The sequence below is a fragment of the Mauremys mutica genome, chromosome 1 (genome assembly GCF_020497125.1).
Source record: "Mauremys mutica isolate MM-2020 ecotype Southern chromosome 1, ASM2049712v1, whole genome shotgun sequence".
NCBI lineage: Eukaryota > Metazoa > Chordata > Testudines > Geoemydidae > Mauremys > Mauremys mutica.
In genome coordinates, this window is record NC_059072.1 from 166804735 (window position 1) to 166821179 (window position 16445).

The window sequence follows — 16445 nt, forward strand, 5'->3', positions numbered from 1 at the left end:
CCCTTTCACATAGCAAACTTCTGAGTGCGACCCTCCCTTATAAATTAAAAACACTTTTTTATATATTTAACACTATTATAAATGCTGGAGGCAAAGCGGGGTTTGAGGTGGAAGCTGACAGCTCGCAACCCCCAGTAATAACCTTGTGACCCCCTGAGGGGTCCCGACCCCCAGTTTGAGAACCCCTGGGTTAGTTTCATTTTAGCACCCTGTGTCCATTCACATGCATGTGCTATTTTGAGCATTTCAGTTTTCACAACATAGGCTCATCCCAGATTCTGGAACAAGCTCTAATGCTCAGTTCGTGGAGTATGTACATAAGCTGTACTAAAGACAAACCTACAGTAACCGTCTCCAGTTTGTGAGGGACCACATGGAGCCAGTCTCTAGGAAACAGAATAATTCATGGAGGTTAAGTTCATTAATGGCTATTAGCCAGGATGGGTAAGGAATGGTGTCCCTAGCCTCTGTTTGTCAGAGGATGGAGATGGACGGCAGGAGAGAGATCACTTGATCATTACCTGTTAGGTTCACTTCCTCTGGGGCACTTGGCATTGGCCACTGATGGTAGACAGGATACTGGGCTGGATGGACCTTTGGTCTGACCTAGTATGGCCATTCTTATGTTCTTATGTTATAACCTAAATGAACCCAAAGTTATGGAGACAGATATGAGTCAAGGAAGCCAGCAGAGTATCAGAAACCTGGAAAAATCTCTTACTGGATGGGCTCAGGTGTTTGGTCACAAGCTGAGGTGGTTCAAAAGTTTTGGATTTTTTTTTAAGCAGAATTTTTTAATTGTTTCTTTAAACAATCAAACACAGCAAGCAGCAAATATTTGGTCACACACTTCTGAATCACCAAACCATGTTCAGGTTTTGGCAGACTAATTTCAGCTTTTCAATTAAAAAAACCACAACAAATTTTGAAGGAAAGCAGACATTGTGATTTTTTCTGCTTTTAAAAAACTCCTAGTTTTCGATCCAAAAAAAGTTTTGACGGAAAATATTTATCCAACCCTTTTAATGAGCTTTAGTGCCTTTTAGCACTAGCTGATGCTGAGAACCAGTGATACCTTGTAAAGGTGACTTGAAAAGAAGTTTTCTCTAAACTGGGTTTGTGCCGAGATGCGGAAGGTTTTTAAATGTTTATTTTTCCCAGGGCTGCCTGGGGTGGCGGGGGGCAATTTGCAGGAGCCCCCACAAGAATATAGAATTCTATAGTATTGCAACTTTTTTTTATGGAAGGGGCTCCCAAAATTGCTTTGCCCCGGCCCCCTGAATCCTCTAGGTGGCCCTGTACAGATGGCAGCTGGGAAAGTTGGAATTGCAAACATTTTGCTCTGCTGCAGGGCATGTGTTCTCGCTGTATCTGAACAACCTATTTTCAATATGCTGACATTTTTAATGCCTGCAGCATTGCCAAGTCTCATGATTTTATTGCAAGTCTCAGGATATTTTGTTTTTCTTAAATCCCCAGATCCTGGAATCATGGGTTTAAACAAGAAACTCAGATTTCATTTAAAGAAGAAAAAAGAGCTGCTGGGAAAAGTTTGAAATAATGACCCCAGTGCACCTTGCACCCTCAAAAAGAAAAAGAATATATATATATATATATATATATATAAATCCTCATGATTCTAAATCCAGTCTCATATTTTTTCAGAAGGGTAGCCGTGATAGTCTGTATCAATAAAAACAGTAACAACAACGAGGAGTCCTTGTGGCACTTGAGAGACTAACAAATTTAGTCCACTGTAATTGAAATGGCCTCATTACCACTGACCCCCAACTTGGTAAGGCAACTCCCATCTTTTCATGTGCTGTATATTTATACCTGCTTACTGTATTTTCCACTCCATGCATCTGATGAAGTGGGTTTTAGCCCACGAAAGCTTATGCCCAAATAAATTTGTTAGTCTCTAAGGTACCACAAGGACTCCTCATTGTTTTCACATTTTTTGTGGCCATAACTCATGATTTTTGAATGTTTTGGGTTGACAATACTGTGATAGGGCCAACCTCAATGAGCATTATTTTCCTCAATGATGCTTTAGTGAAAGTATTTTAATTCTGAGTCATCTCGGATTACAGATGAATTGTAGACGTGGTCAGCTAGTGATAGGCCCGATTCATGAAGTCTAGGTCCAAAGCGGATTGCAAACTTTCCCAAATTCAGGTAGTGAGTGAGGATGTTGTAGTAGGGTGCAACATAGTCGTAACTTTATTTCTTTTCAGTAGATTATTCCAGTGGTTTTTAACCTTTTCCATACAGGGATCCCCATCCCACTTAGGAATGTGGGAAGGGCAGGGTTGATATGACTCTCTGACACTTGTTTGTGACCACCAGATTTAGAACCTATGGATAAGTCAATAATGGCTTCACTGCTGTAGACCAAATAGTGTCCTGATGAAAAAGGGAACTGCTGCCAGCTTCAGTTAGCAACTGGATATGAATAAGCAAGAGGGTATGTTTACAAAGGGGATTTTTACCTTGAGTTAGCTAGTTGATTGTTTTTTGTTTTTACCTTCAGTTAATAGATAGGGCTCAAGCTAGGGTGAGCTTCAAAGGCTTATAATGTGCAACATATATTTGAGGAGCATTCAGATTAGCTTTAAGAAGCGGGTAAATGACCCAAGTTAATTGGCACTAGATGTTAGTGAAGGGAATTTCCATATAGTGGATCATTGACCATTAAGAAATCCTTACATGACAGTATGAAGATAATTTAAATGACCACCAGTGACTGAAGGCGAACTGGGGAGAACAACCAATCAGCACAACAAAAGAGAAGGAGAATCAATTAAAATCCATTACTGCTTTGGCTGAACTGTCATGCTAAATTGCTAAGATCAAGCGTAGTATCTGTTCTTATCAGTTTAATATCTGATATGTTCTCTATCTGAGAACTATATATTAAATTACTTAACCTGCTATTTCTAGAATACAGTTAGTACAAACCCTATAAATTATTCAAGTGGATGCAATCGTCCCCATGTGTTTTCTGCCTTTAACAAGGTGAAGCAAGTTTCTATTAATAACTGAAACACTTGGTAAACTCTATTGGCAAAGGCTCTGTATGTTTTTCCTTGGGATTTCATTGTGATGGGTGTGAATTTGGTGTGATTAAAGTTCATGTTTTCTAGCTCTGTTTTTGATCAGCGTCTGTAAAGGATTTTAGTCAGTTAGTTTTTGCTCAGTCCTGAAGTATGTCATCATCCTCAACTCTAGGGCATGATTCATAAAATCTTCTTTTGAAATCCTGTATACTCAAGATTATTTGTCATTTCTTACAGTACTTTGGGTAGCTTTGTCCACCAGTTTGTTCTCTGCTACCATGATAGGCTATGCTACAGGTATCCCCATCTGTACTAACTCTGTTATTAGAAATATAATTTCATTAATAAAATCACTTCTGCGTAGAGATACCCTTTGTTATTGCCATAAGGCCTGATTCAGAGTTTGAAACTGTGACTGCTGCTGCTGGGCATACCCATCATTATTTTAACTGTTTGGTTGTCATGACTGCTACAAAATGAGATATTATTTTAGATGTACTAATTCTGAATTTTAGTATACAATAAGCCACCCCCATTGTTCTTGTTTTTTCTTTTTTGGATCTATCTGCATATATTTGACAAAAACGACTCCACTTTTTATCCATATACTGGTACATTTCATATTTTTTTTATACCTATTGTCTCCTTTTTACCTTTAAATTTATAAAATAAATCTAAATCCACTTTTGGACATGTGGCTTTCCATCCATAACTAATTATCCCATGGCAAAAATTTTTGACTTCATTTTGCTTTTCCGTGTCTTTCAATTCCTGCATCCACATTTTAACTTGAATGGCACATGGAGTTCTAACACCATGTGCTATAGTTTACCTATTGAATTCCCAGCAGTCCTCATATTTTTTGTTTAATACTTTCATCATTGCAATTCCCATTACCTTTGGCCTAGAAAGTTAGGTCCAGTAGTTTCATTTGTAGCGTAATTAGCATTTCACTAGCAGCTATCTGTAGCACGCATATGGGTGTTGCAATAAATGCACAGCATGTAACTTGTAATGCCTGTGCTTAAATAAAATTTAATTTTTTAAATTCTGATTTTGATGCTGACCCCAAAACTTGGCAGTCACAGTCAATAACTGGTCTGATTAAGGCTCTGTATACCATTAGCGGTGCTTTCTTATCCACCTCCCCTTCTCTCTGTTCTCCTTCCTTTATAGCTGGGCTTGTTTTCCTTATTGATCCGTGTCTCCATGATTGGCAGTTCTGACAGCTGTGCTGAGGTGCGGTCAGCCACCTGGGTTGCCTGTAAGTGGGGAAGGATATCCTCTCTCTCCTGCCTTTGTTCTGTATGGAGTAAAGAACAGAAGAAAAGGCTAAATTTGTAACAAATCGTTTTCACAATAAATAACTTATCCAGCTCTAATCAGAAAAACAAAGACTCAAGGCCCACCTAGATAACTGGATAGCATCAAACAAATAGAAACACACCCCACTGCAGCATGAATGTCTTTCAGTGGGTGTATTTTAAATGAAGAGACTGAGGAGTCAAAGGGAAAGTGCTGGGGTGAGGGTAGGCTAAGAAGAATACTTTCTTCTGTGTCCTGTTAATTTGTTATTTTTGCCAGTATATAGCACTGCCTGTATATTTCTCATTTTATATTGATGCTCACAGCTATGAAATAATGGAACCTAAAGTATTTCTACCCAGTCAGTCCAGTTATGCCCTGTGGATGAGATTTGTGAGGCATATGCTGCCTGTACAGTGAAGTTATTTTGGTAATGTGTTATAGATGGTTATAAGCACATAGGGAGAAAATGTTGCATATGATTATAAGCAACCTATTGAGCTTTTGGACTCTCTAAAAATCAAGGACTTTGATTAATCATTTACTAAAACGTCTACTAATGATTTATTTACCCTCGATTTTACCCTTTACTATTGATAAATGGAATTTTTCTGCTGCGTGTTTGAGCAATGCTTAACGTATTGTTTCCAATGTGCTGGACATGGTTCATTACATGGGCAATGTAAGAATGATAATATAGTTAAAATGCATTTTGTTGCCTTTGAGTACAGGGCATTTCTATAGAATGTGTTAGGTTAATGATGTTGTCATCACTTATCAACATTAACTGTGTTTAATGAAGTTTTCTTGGGGTTTCATAATAGAAATGGGCCTGAGTCATAAAATTTCAATCTAGATACAAACTTCCTCTAAATTTGGGTGTGCTCAGCTGCAGTATTTTTGTTCCTGCCTATTTAGTGTAAGGTTACTAAAATGCTTCATTGATGAATTCTCTCTTTGACTTTCATCTGCAGACAGCAGACTGTTTAAATAAATACAATGGCTTTGGTAACGTTTAAGTGAGCCTCTGCCCTTGGCCTTGATGTAGTTAAATCAACCTAAGGGTATGGCTACACTTGCAGCTGTTCAGTGCTGGGAGTTAAACCTGTCTTCGTACAGCTGAGTAGGGAAAGTGCTGCAATCTGTCCACACTGACAGCTGCCAGCGCACTGTCGTGGCCATATTTGCAGCATCTGCAGCGGCATTGGGAGCGGTGCATTATGAGCAGCTATCCCAGCGTTCAAGTGGCTGCAACGTGCTTTTCAAAAGTGGGGGTGGGGTGGAGTGTGACAGGGAGCGTGGGGGAGAGAGAGAGTGGATTTTTGGAGCCGACACTGTGTCAGTTCCCTGCCTTGCAAGTTCCAACCCCCTCCCCGACCCCTCTCTCACTCACTGAAAGCAAACAGCAACTGTTTGTTTTTTTCCTCGCAGACCAGATAAGCAGCCGCTCCGAAACAGACCCCCCCCAACCCGCCTGCCGTGCTGCTTCTCTCCTCAAGTCCTCTCTCTTCAAGCAAACAGTAGCTGTGGGCGTTCCAAAGGGAGCCCCCCCTGCCTCTGCTCATTCACAGCAAACAGGAGCTGTGTTTGTTTTTTTTGATAAGCAGCTCTGGAGCTCGGAATTCACAACAAAACAAAGAGCGGAACCTTCACGTAAAAGGATTATGGGAAGCTTCTGGTGGTCAGTTACAGCATACTAAGATTATTCCCTGTTTACACTGGCACCCCAGCGCTGCAGCAGCAGCGCTATACTCTTTATTCCTCTCATGGAGGTGGAGTACAAGCAGTGCTGTAGCCACGGAGATACAGCGCTGAAAGTGCCTTGCCAGTGTGGATGGGGAGTGAGTTACAGCGCTATAAAGCCACCAACAGCGCTGTAACTCTCAAGTGTAGCCAAGGCCTAAGTCTCCAGGGAGGTGGATTACCTACGCCATCAGTGTAGTTAGTGTCTACACCGATACGCTACGGTGGCACAGCTACTGCACTACAGTTGTACTGCTGTAGCGTTTCAAGTGTAGACAAGCCCTGAACCAATTAATGATTATCTTTGAGAACCTGTGAAGGATAGGAGAGATCGCAGAGGACTGGAAAAGAGCAAATATTGTACCCATCTATAAAAAGGCGGATAAAAACAAGTCAGGGAATTATAGACCAGTCAGTTTAACTTTGAGACCTGGAAAAGTAATGGAGCAAATATTCAAACAATCGATTTGTAAGCACCTAGAAGATAAAGTGATAAGTAGCAGTCAACATGGATTTGTCAAGAACAAATCATGTCAAACCAACCAAATATCCTTCTTTGACAGGGTAACAAGCCTTGTGAATAGGGAGGAAGCAGTAGATGTGATGCATCTTGACTTTATTAAGACTTTTGACACTGTCTCAGATGACCATCTCATAAACAAACTAGGGAAATATAGCCTAGATCAACCTATTGTAAGATGGGTGCATAACCGCTTGGAAAACCATACTCAGAGAGTAGGCATCACTGGTTCACAGTCAAGCTGGAAGGGCATATCAAGTGGGATCCCACAGAGATCTGTCCTGAGTCCAGTTCTATTCAATATCTTCATAAATGATTTGGAAAGTGGCACAAGGAGTACACTTAAAGTTTGCGGATGGGGTTGCAAGCATTTTGGCGGACAAGATTAAAATTCAAAATTATCTTGACAAACTGGAGAAATGGTCTGAAATAAATAGGATGAAATTCAATAAGGACAAATGCAAAGTACTACGCTTAAGAAAGACTAGTCAGTTGCACACATACAAAATGGGAAATGACTGCCTAGGAAGGAGTACTGCAGAAAAGGAACTGGGGGCTATAGTGGATCAAAAACTAAATATGAGTTAGCAATATAACACTGTGTACTCCTGGGAGAATTCTGCATCACTCTGCATATGCAGAATTCATGTCTCCTGCAGATTTTTTTTTGTTTCCCTTCAGAACAATAGATTCTGACTGGGAAGCAAAGGGAAGCTGCAAAAGGGGTCATGCACCCCCTCCCTGGCAGGGGTCCTGAGCTTGCACATCAGTTTGGATGTCGGGAGCAACTGGGAGAGACATAAACCACTGTCTCGGGCAGGTGGGCGGGACTGGGCATGTGTGTGAGACTCTGCCCCTCTTGCTTGTTATCGTGGTGCACCCAGCATGAAGAGGCAGGGTCCCAGGGTGTTCCTGGGGCGGGCCTGGCCCTTGCGCTGTGTCAGGGTCAGGTACAGCCTCGCTGCCGAGTCCATGTCTGGGGGACAGGACAGGATGGGACTGCAGGGTGATCCTCCACCTCTGTGCAGCCAGTGGCCCGTGCTTCCCCCTGGGAGGCAGCCCCAGTGTGTACCCCTCCCCCTCACTGTACCTGCCTTGCAGAGGCGTGGGGCTGACACAAGCAGCTGTGAGAAAGCTGTGGACAGCCTTGGCCTGGGGTGCCATTTAGGAAGGGTGTGGGGACACCTGCCCTCCTGAGTTTTGCACCAGAGGTCTGCTCCTGGTACACGCCCCAGCCCCAGGCAGACCTCTTACCTGCAGTGCAACACAGGAAGGTCGCCTCCTCCCGGAGCCGGGGTTCTCCGGCTGTGGCTCCCCTGTCAGTTTCCTCCACTGCACTAGGGCCTCCGGGGTTGGAGCAGGCAAGGCAGGGGTCAGTCAGGGTGGGTAGTGGGGAGCACAGGGTCCCTAGTTGTGGGAGGAGATGAAGAAGCAGAGGGTCCCCAGTGGTGGTGGTGGGAGCAGAGGGAGCACAGGGACCCCAGTGGCAGAGGAGGGTGGTGTTGGCGCCTGGGGGGGATAGTTGGGTGGGAAAGGGGAGGTAATCTCCAGGGGAATGGATTGGTGAGGGCATAGGGCTGTGCTTTGGGAGAGGGGACAGTGAATGTGGGAGGAGCGGCTGAGGGGGAGCAGTCCCTGGGGCAAGGATCCTGAGGGAGGTGGAGCTGAAGAAGGGTGGGGGGCTGGGAGCAGCTAAGGGGGTGTTGGGGTTTGTTTGCCCTAAGAGAAGCAGGGAGCCGTCTCATCACTCGCGGGGAGGAGAGGGTCATGCTACAAGTCCTTCTCTAGCTCTCCTGGGCTTTTGGCTATCTTGTGTGTGTGTTTGTGATGTTTCTCCCTCATACACGGACACACAGCTGCAAACCAATCATTCCCCAAACTTGTGTTTATTATTAGACCCCCAGAAAACCCCTTGGGGCTCCTGGCTCAACTCCTACTTGTATTCAATATAGGTTTTTATACTGCCCTCATCACCATGATATTTGAGTGCCTTCCAATAATGCATTAAGCAGTGTGACTATACATCTGTCACGTGTTGCTTGTTCTCTCCTCCTCTCCCCAGAGGGAGAAGCATGTGGAATGTAGTGTCTTATTTTGGTAGGGTTTTTTAAAGTATATGTGTTTATATTAGAGAAGGCAAAGTCAAGGACATTCACCTGTCACTTGGAGCAGAAAGTGGTGAGGTTTGTGATAGCCCTTAGTTACTGGGGGAGTTCACTGCACTGTCTCAGACCACCCCCAGACTAAGTTCTGTTCCCTGCGTAGATGAGCCTTTGGCCTGGTATACACTAGAAAATTAGGTTGGCATAATTACATTGCTCAGGGGTATGAAAAAATTCACTCCCGAGTGGCATAGTTAAGATGACCTAAGTCCCCCAAGAATTCTTCCATTAACCTAGCTACTGCCTCCTGGGGAGGTAGATTAACTATGCCAATGGGAGAATCCATCCTGTTGATATAGGTAGTGTCTACATTGAAGCTCTACAGAGGGTCAGCTGCATTAGCTCAGCTGTGCCACTGCAGCTTTTTAAGCATAGACAATCCTTTACTCCAGCCTTCACATGACCTGTGCCTGTGGAGAAGCATCTATTGTTTCAGTTTACTATACAGCAGCTCAATTGCTTTTTACACTGACCCTGAATGAAGGGCAGCTGTTAGCCTTCCAGCTTCAGTAAAGTTTTGCCCACCCCCACCCTAACAACCTGCAAGATGGTGTCATTCAGGCAGCCCTCATGGAAGAGGAAAGTATCTAAGGAGTTAATGGCAAAGGTTACACAGAGCAGGCAAAATAATTCCTGAGTTGCACAATGGATGCCACTTTCTTTACGTCAGCCTCCACTTTAGAGAGGAGGAAGAAGGGCTTAGCCACTGGTAGCTAGGGCTGCCTGATGATTGAAGCTTAGCTGCAAGGCTGACCACTACTTCCTGTCTGTAATCAGCTGAAGTGAAGACACTGGCTTTACTTGAACTTTCACTATGAACCAAGCCATTTTTCCTGAGGTGAATAATCCAGAGACTTGGAAAGCACCATCCCAATTCAGCATGACTTGCCTATTTGATGGGACTTTTTCTATTTTTCCAGTGATGTGTGGGAGTTAACGTAAAACAAACTGAAACACGAGGATGCTCTTGGCCCAAATGAATGGGGATGGGGTGGGGATACTATTTATTCTGTGCTGCACCTTCTACTTTGAAACTGGGGGAGGAGGACTAACCCCAGTCCCACTGTGGTGTCCTCATTTGTGATTTACTGAGGTAACTAGATTGGAACCAATGGTGATAATAACATGACAATACTTAAAAAGAAAATCACAATAGCAAATCTGCCATGGGTATCCCTCCCCCCAGCACAAGAGGAGTTATGTCAGGACAAAGCCTGCTGCCCAAAGGAAATAATCAAGATACCTTTTTGGGGGGACTTGAATTGGGAGGGTTTACTGTCTGCCCCAGATTCTGTCACAGGCCCTGATTCAGGAAAGGAGCTAAGCATGTGCTTACGGCCCACAGAAGTCGATAGGACTGAAGCATATACTTTAAGTTAACCACGTGCTTAAGCATGTGCTTTAGAGCTTTCCTGAGGAGGGCTGGACTCAAGTGCTTCTCCCATTTCCGCATTGCCTGGAACTTCCACATTTGCTTGGACAACACACTAGAACCTGTCATGTAAGGAGCAGTCCTGCATTGCTGAATTGGATTAATTTGTTCCTGTTGAAAGTTTAATTTTTAATGCTATTGGTATGCTGTGGTAAGATTTAGTAAGTGTCAGGGTGCCCCCATCTCTTTTATAGGCCTCTTTTTTTCCCCTAGTAAATTTAAAATAAAATAAATTGCGCCCTAGCAGAATGGATTATATGACTGAATACCGCTGCTCTAAACCTTTCTCTTTCAGAGGCCCCCCAACATGGCATAAAAACTCCACGGCCCACCTGTGCCACAACAACTGTTTTTCTGCATATAAAAGCCAGGGCCGGCATTAAGGAGTAGCAAGCAGGGCAATTGCCTTTGGCCCCATGCCACAGGGAGCCCTGCAAAGCTAAAGTGCTCAGGCTTTGGCTTCAGCCCGGGGTGGTGGGGCTCAGGGCCCCAGGCTGCAGTCCTATGTGGCGGGACTTTGACTTTCTGCCCTGGCAAGTCTAATGCTGGCCAGGTTTGGTGGACCCTCTGTAACCTGCTCGCAGCCTCCCCAGGGTTAATAGATATTTTCCATTTCTATCATCTATGACTATGTCATTGTTAGAGCTGGACAAAAAGAAGTTCCTAGTAAAAGTGAAGCCAATGAATCTTTGGCTTTTTGTCAGTAACTCTTATGTGTCAATTTCTGGCATTTCCCCCCACCTGGACAGCCTCCTGGAAATAAGTATCATTTTTCTGTGTACACAGCTTTCTTGCAGAACTTGAAAGGGGCCATTGCTTCAGGAGTCTGGAGGTTTAGACAGGAGACTTGGGGATGCATGAGCACCTCTGAAACCCTTCGGTGTATAATTGAGGTCTGTTTCAGTGTTCTGGTGAGCTGTTCAGTGTATTTTACTTCTCATACGGTAGATGGTTAACTCTTCTGAAAAGAAAGGGCTGGGGTGTACACGCTCCCACACATGGTAACTCTGTTGGAATGTTTGAGGCTTTAAAAAAGGAGTTATACTTGGATAACGGGGAATGTTCTGTTGTTATGACTTATTCCATGGGCAGAGCCAGCAATATTAGAGGGATATGATCTACTGGTCTGAGCCTGGGCCCTGAATAACAACAACTCAGGAGACCCAGGATTGGAGTTCGGCCTCCTGGATGGTCATTTAGAGCCCAATCCCATTTAGAGCCCAATGTAAAAAAATACAATACTTTTTTGTTTATTTAAAGTTAAGATTTTTCTGTACCTTTTTAAAATTTACATTTTTTATACATTTTGTAAATTTTTGTATAAGTTTATAAAACTGAAAGCATATAACATGTCACCATTCACATCTGCACATCATCCTAGAAAGATGTTTACTTCTACAAATGTTAAACTATAGCTTATCTGATTTTACAGCAACTTGGGTGCTCCCTGATTGGCTGCTTTGCTGCGCTACAATAGCTGCGGCACCATGTACTCTGGCCTCAACTCCTGCCTTCCCCAACCTGCCTATGCCTATTCCTGCAATGCCCCTACACCAGAGGTGGTGAGGAGTAGGAGCAGCATAGGGCTATCATGCCAGTGTTATGCTGCCTACCCTCCTGTGCTTCAGGTATTCCTTGGGGGGCTGGAGAAGCTGACTTTGCAGTCCCAATGCAGCAACTGATAACAGAATCAGGGCCTCTTTTTTTCAACAGGCATCTAGACACCCCAATTGAATTCATGCCCGTTTTATATATGGGTATCTTAGTGGCAAGTACATTTCCAGTAACACTGTCACAGCCATTCCTCAATATTGCCAACTTCAAGTATTCAAAAATCATGATCCCCAGAAATCTTGAGACCAGAGGCAATGTGGGGAGGGGGCGTGTCCCCCAGATTTGCTGATTGGTTTATACTGAGCATGCTCACATGGACTGAGATGGCTTAGTAATACTGCTGAAGCCAGCTGCCCTCACTCTGCCCCCTTCCACTATCTACAGGCATTGGGTCATCTCTGCTTGAGACTGTGTTAAGACATAAGAACATTGAGGGCCTGATTCAAGTCTAACTGAAGTCAATGGGAAGACATCCAGAGGAAGTGAAATCAGGACCTTGAACACTGGGTTGGGACTTTCAGAAGTGCTCAGCATTGGCTTAACTCTGTTCCTACTGAAGCAATTATTCCCGTCATTGGTAAGTCAGTGCTAAAAAACTCCCTTGATGTCAAAGGGAGCAAGGTTAGGTCAACACTATATGTGTAGAGCCCTGCAAATCCGCTTTATATACACAGATAGCCACATATGTGGATGAGGATGAGGATATCCACAGATCGTTTCTGTGGCTCGTGGATTGGATATGGATACTAATTTTGTATCTGCACAGGGCTCTATATCTAAGTAAAATCTCTCTTCCCCATTTTTGTCCATTTTAGCAAGCATTGATAATAATAATACCTAGCTCTTATGTATAACTTTCCTGTTTCTTTCTGAATCACACAAGCCAACATTACAGTGTCTTTGAGTTTAATTTCCTTGTTTCTCTAAACCACAATTTAATTAATTTTACTGGGAAGGTTCTGAAAGTAGTGTTTATTTATTAACTTGAGCTGCTTCTATTATTTGCCTGCTTCTCTAGGGGCGGCTGCAGCAGCAAACAGAGATGATATGTGCTACCCTAGGTTATTATTATTTTATATCCTTTATGAGACAAAGTGTTTTTTAAAAACAAAGCTATTTAGAATTTAAGGCGTTGTCTTCACTAGGGAAAAATGTGTGTTCTTAACTCAAGGTAAAATCCTAGAGACGACAAGTCAATCTATAGTTCTCATGTGAGTTAGCAGCTGGAGTTAAAGATTAGGTCCCCTCCCAGACTTCAACTTGACTTGCTAACTCATATGAAAGCTACACATGGCCATGTCTTCACAGAATGAAAACACCCAAACCAGCATTAAAGCTGTGAGATGAGAAAGCCACAAGATGCAGAATTAAAACCACCTCCAGTAGGGCCCAGTTAACATTTGAGTGGGCTCTGCCGAGGATGGTGCTGAATTGGAGGTCAGGATAGAAGCTACTGTTTCACACATCTCCTCCAGCTTTCCATCTTGAGCCCCCTGTATTCTGGAGGAAAGGGGAAGATCTATCCATTGTGGCTGATTCTCCTTGGGGAAGCTCATTGTTTAGAGCACTCTGGGCCAGATCTTCAACTGGCATAAATGAGCATAGCTCCATTGAAGTCAGTGAACCTTGCTCTTGGATCATGTGAGTCTTGAGCTGTAAGAGAACTTGTGTAGGGGGATCTGAGGTAAGAACACACCTTTTTCCCTAGTGAAGAAAAAGCCTGATCCTAACAACTTATACAAATACATATCACAAAGGATGGGAGTGGAAGCAAAGGCAGAAAGGGGTGATGTGATGTCCAAGGTCACATTGCAGGTCAGTTGCAAATCCCCACTTGGTCATGAGTCCTGACTCCCAGCCCAGTACAGTGTGTTGTACATGTCTCCCTAAATCATAGCACATTGATTTTCTTTTTGTCTGTAGTAAACATTTGAGTGGGAAGGTCGGTTTGACCTAAAGTTAGTAACTGGAGATATACCAATCGCCTAGAACTGGAAGGGACCTCGAAAGGTCATTGAGTCTAGCCCCCTGCCTTCACTAGCAGGACCAATTTTTGTCCCAGATCCCTAAGTGGCCCCCTCAAGGATTGAACTCACAATCCTGGGTTTAGCAGGCCAATGCTCAAACCACTGAGCTATCCCTCCTGTAATGTGCTATAGGAGTTTCTCATCATGAACCTTAAAATTCCACCACCAAGCTAAGGGGAAGTTCTCTCCCTCTAATGGAAATTCATTTGCTATCTGGTAGTGCTAATTTTTCCTGGCCAGTGCCCTGGAGTTCAAAAAATGCTGGTGAGGAGAAACTAGCTTATTTCTGGAATGTACCAGATTGCAGCAAGTGTTAGGTATTTTTTTAAAACTGTTCCAGGGAGAGGTTAGCCGTGTGTGTGTGTGTGTGTGTGTGTGTGTGTGTGTGTGTGTGTGTGTGTGTGTGTGTGTTTTCTCACTGCAGAGTTAGAGTGGTAGCCGTGTTAGTCTGTATCAGCAAAAAGAACGAGGAGTACTTGTGGCACCTTAGAGACTAACAAATTTATTTGGGCATAAGCTTTTGTGGGCATCTGATGAAGTGGGTTTTAGCCCACAAAAGCTTATGCCCAAATAAATTTGTTAGTCTCTAAGGTGCCACAAGTACTCCTCGTTCTTCTTACTGCAGAGTTAGTTCAAATTATCTATAGTAGAGAGACTCCTCTTGAGTGTGCTGATTTCGAGAGCAGACACACTGTGAAACACCATTCAAGCAGCTGTGTCCGCACTCGTGCTGCACTCACTTGTATGTGCATTTGCTCTTGAGACCTCTTTGCACTGCAGTATGCTGATCTGCACTCTGAATTCTTTCCCACTGAACTGTGAGAAAACTTGTCTATCAGGGGGAATTGTGGGAACTGGGAAGGCATTGGAGGACTAGCAGTATTTGAGTGATGCTAGCCTGTATTCATATTACAGTGTGGTTGTGTTATCAGTTGACGAGTTGTGCTCACTTGATTTTTAGTTGGCTGTATCGAGTGATGGGCCAGCCAACTTATGTTAAATGCACCACCACACTTGAGTTAATTGTTTGTGTGTGTGCAGGGGACTTGAGTGAGGGGCAATACTCAAGTTATAATGGAGTTAACTTTGGAGTGAATACAAGCCCTCAGGAACCCAATTCTCCATCTCTTGCACCCTATGTAGCCACTTACACTTATGCAAAGTGGGTGTAAACACTACCAGAATGATAGCATTTTACAGCCCCTGAAAGCAAATGTGTACATGAGATGCAATGCAGTGCAAAATGAGGCCAAGGTCTGCATTTCAAAGAATGCCAATTGAATACTAAGCTGTGCTATCAACATTTCAACTTATTAGCTGATTCTTTCAAAGCCATATAAGGGACTGGGCTGGCCGATAGCGATTAAAATTAATGGGAGCTGGGCAGCCAAATCCCATAGGCAGCTTTGCAGATTTCAGCCAATATGTTTTTTGGGTTTCAGCATAAACTTTTCCAGCAAACTTCAATTTAATATACATCTGTGTGCCAGGTGGTGTTGTGCTGTAGTTACGAGCAAGTGTTTTTGTTTCAATGCAAATGTACACAAATAGCAACCTGGTATGTCAGGTTTGCCACAGGGTAAGAGGGGAACTTGGTGCCCAAGCTAGTAAATTGGAGTGTCCCAGATTTTCTCCTCTTTATGGAGTAAGTATAAGCTTTCTGCCATTTTCTTGCCTGAACAGAAACTTTCATATCATTCCTACAAATAAGGCCTCAGCTGAAAACCAAAGCAATCTATAATACGTCTGAAACCAGTTGAGCAGCTATTGTTTGTCTGTACTGTGCTTTCCCACCTTTAGTCAGGTTTGTTTTTGCAGCTTGTTTAAACTGCTGAAACAGTCCAATCTTTTAAGTTCGACATGACTGTTGTTTGTGTTATGCTTCTTCTCATCTCCATAGCCATTTGGCAACACATATGTAGTTTTGGTTTGCTAGTCTGTACTCCAAATATGGATGGCTATTCTGGATTGAGGAAACTTTTGCGGGGTCACTAACTGCAGTACAAGTTTGCTTGTCTTGCATTTCCTTGCCATGGTTTAGTCCGTTCTTACGACAACTGTTTGGGCACATCCAAACACAGTTGCCTTGCAACCGAGATGAGACTCCTGAATATGTGGTAGGGTCCAGCACTTCTGGGAGCAGCCTCTTTTGGGCAACCATAATGAGGTGGTGTTAAGTTAAGAGGGCCAGCTGCAGAGATGAAGCTGCAATGCTTGGAGCTGACTGTCCACCCTGGTTCTTGTGCCTGTGTCACCCTAGTTGAGCTGGAACTGAGCTAAAAGGCTTGTCATAGGTGTTGTACAACCAGCATCTGCAAAATTCTTGCAATGATGGTTTATGTGGATGGAAGGCATTTCACAGATGAGGAAGCTCAAGGTGTTCCAACTAATAGTCTGTAGTAACACCTATTGTAAACAGAGGCCGAGCAGAAAATTGAAACTGACTTGTTTTTCAGGAACATGACACAACAATTACTCCTGAGGGGCCTCTACATCAATTTTCAGTTTCCTTATTAAACCAAATAAGAAAACCTAAAAATAGAAGTGTACCATTCTGGGTTTTTAATGTAAATTGATGTTGCA

General features: G+C 43.4%; 1 pseudogene; it reads left to right on the forward strand.

The window, feature by feature from the left end:
- Positions 1–2826: 2826 nt before the first annotated feature.
- LOC123362315 lies at positions 2827–2935 on the forward strand (annotated as a pseudogene).
- The last annotated feature ends 13510 nt before the right edge of the window (positions 2936–16445 follow it).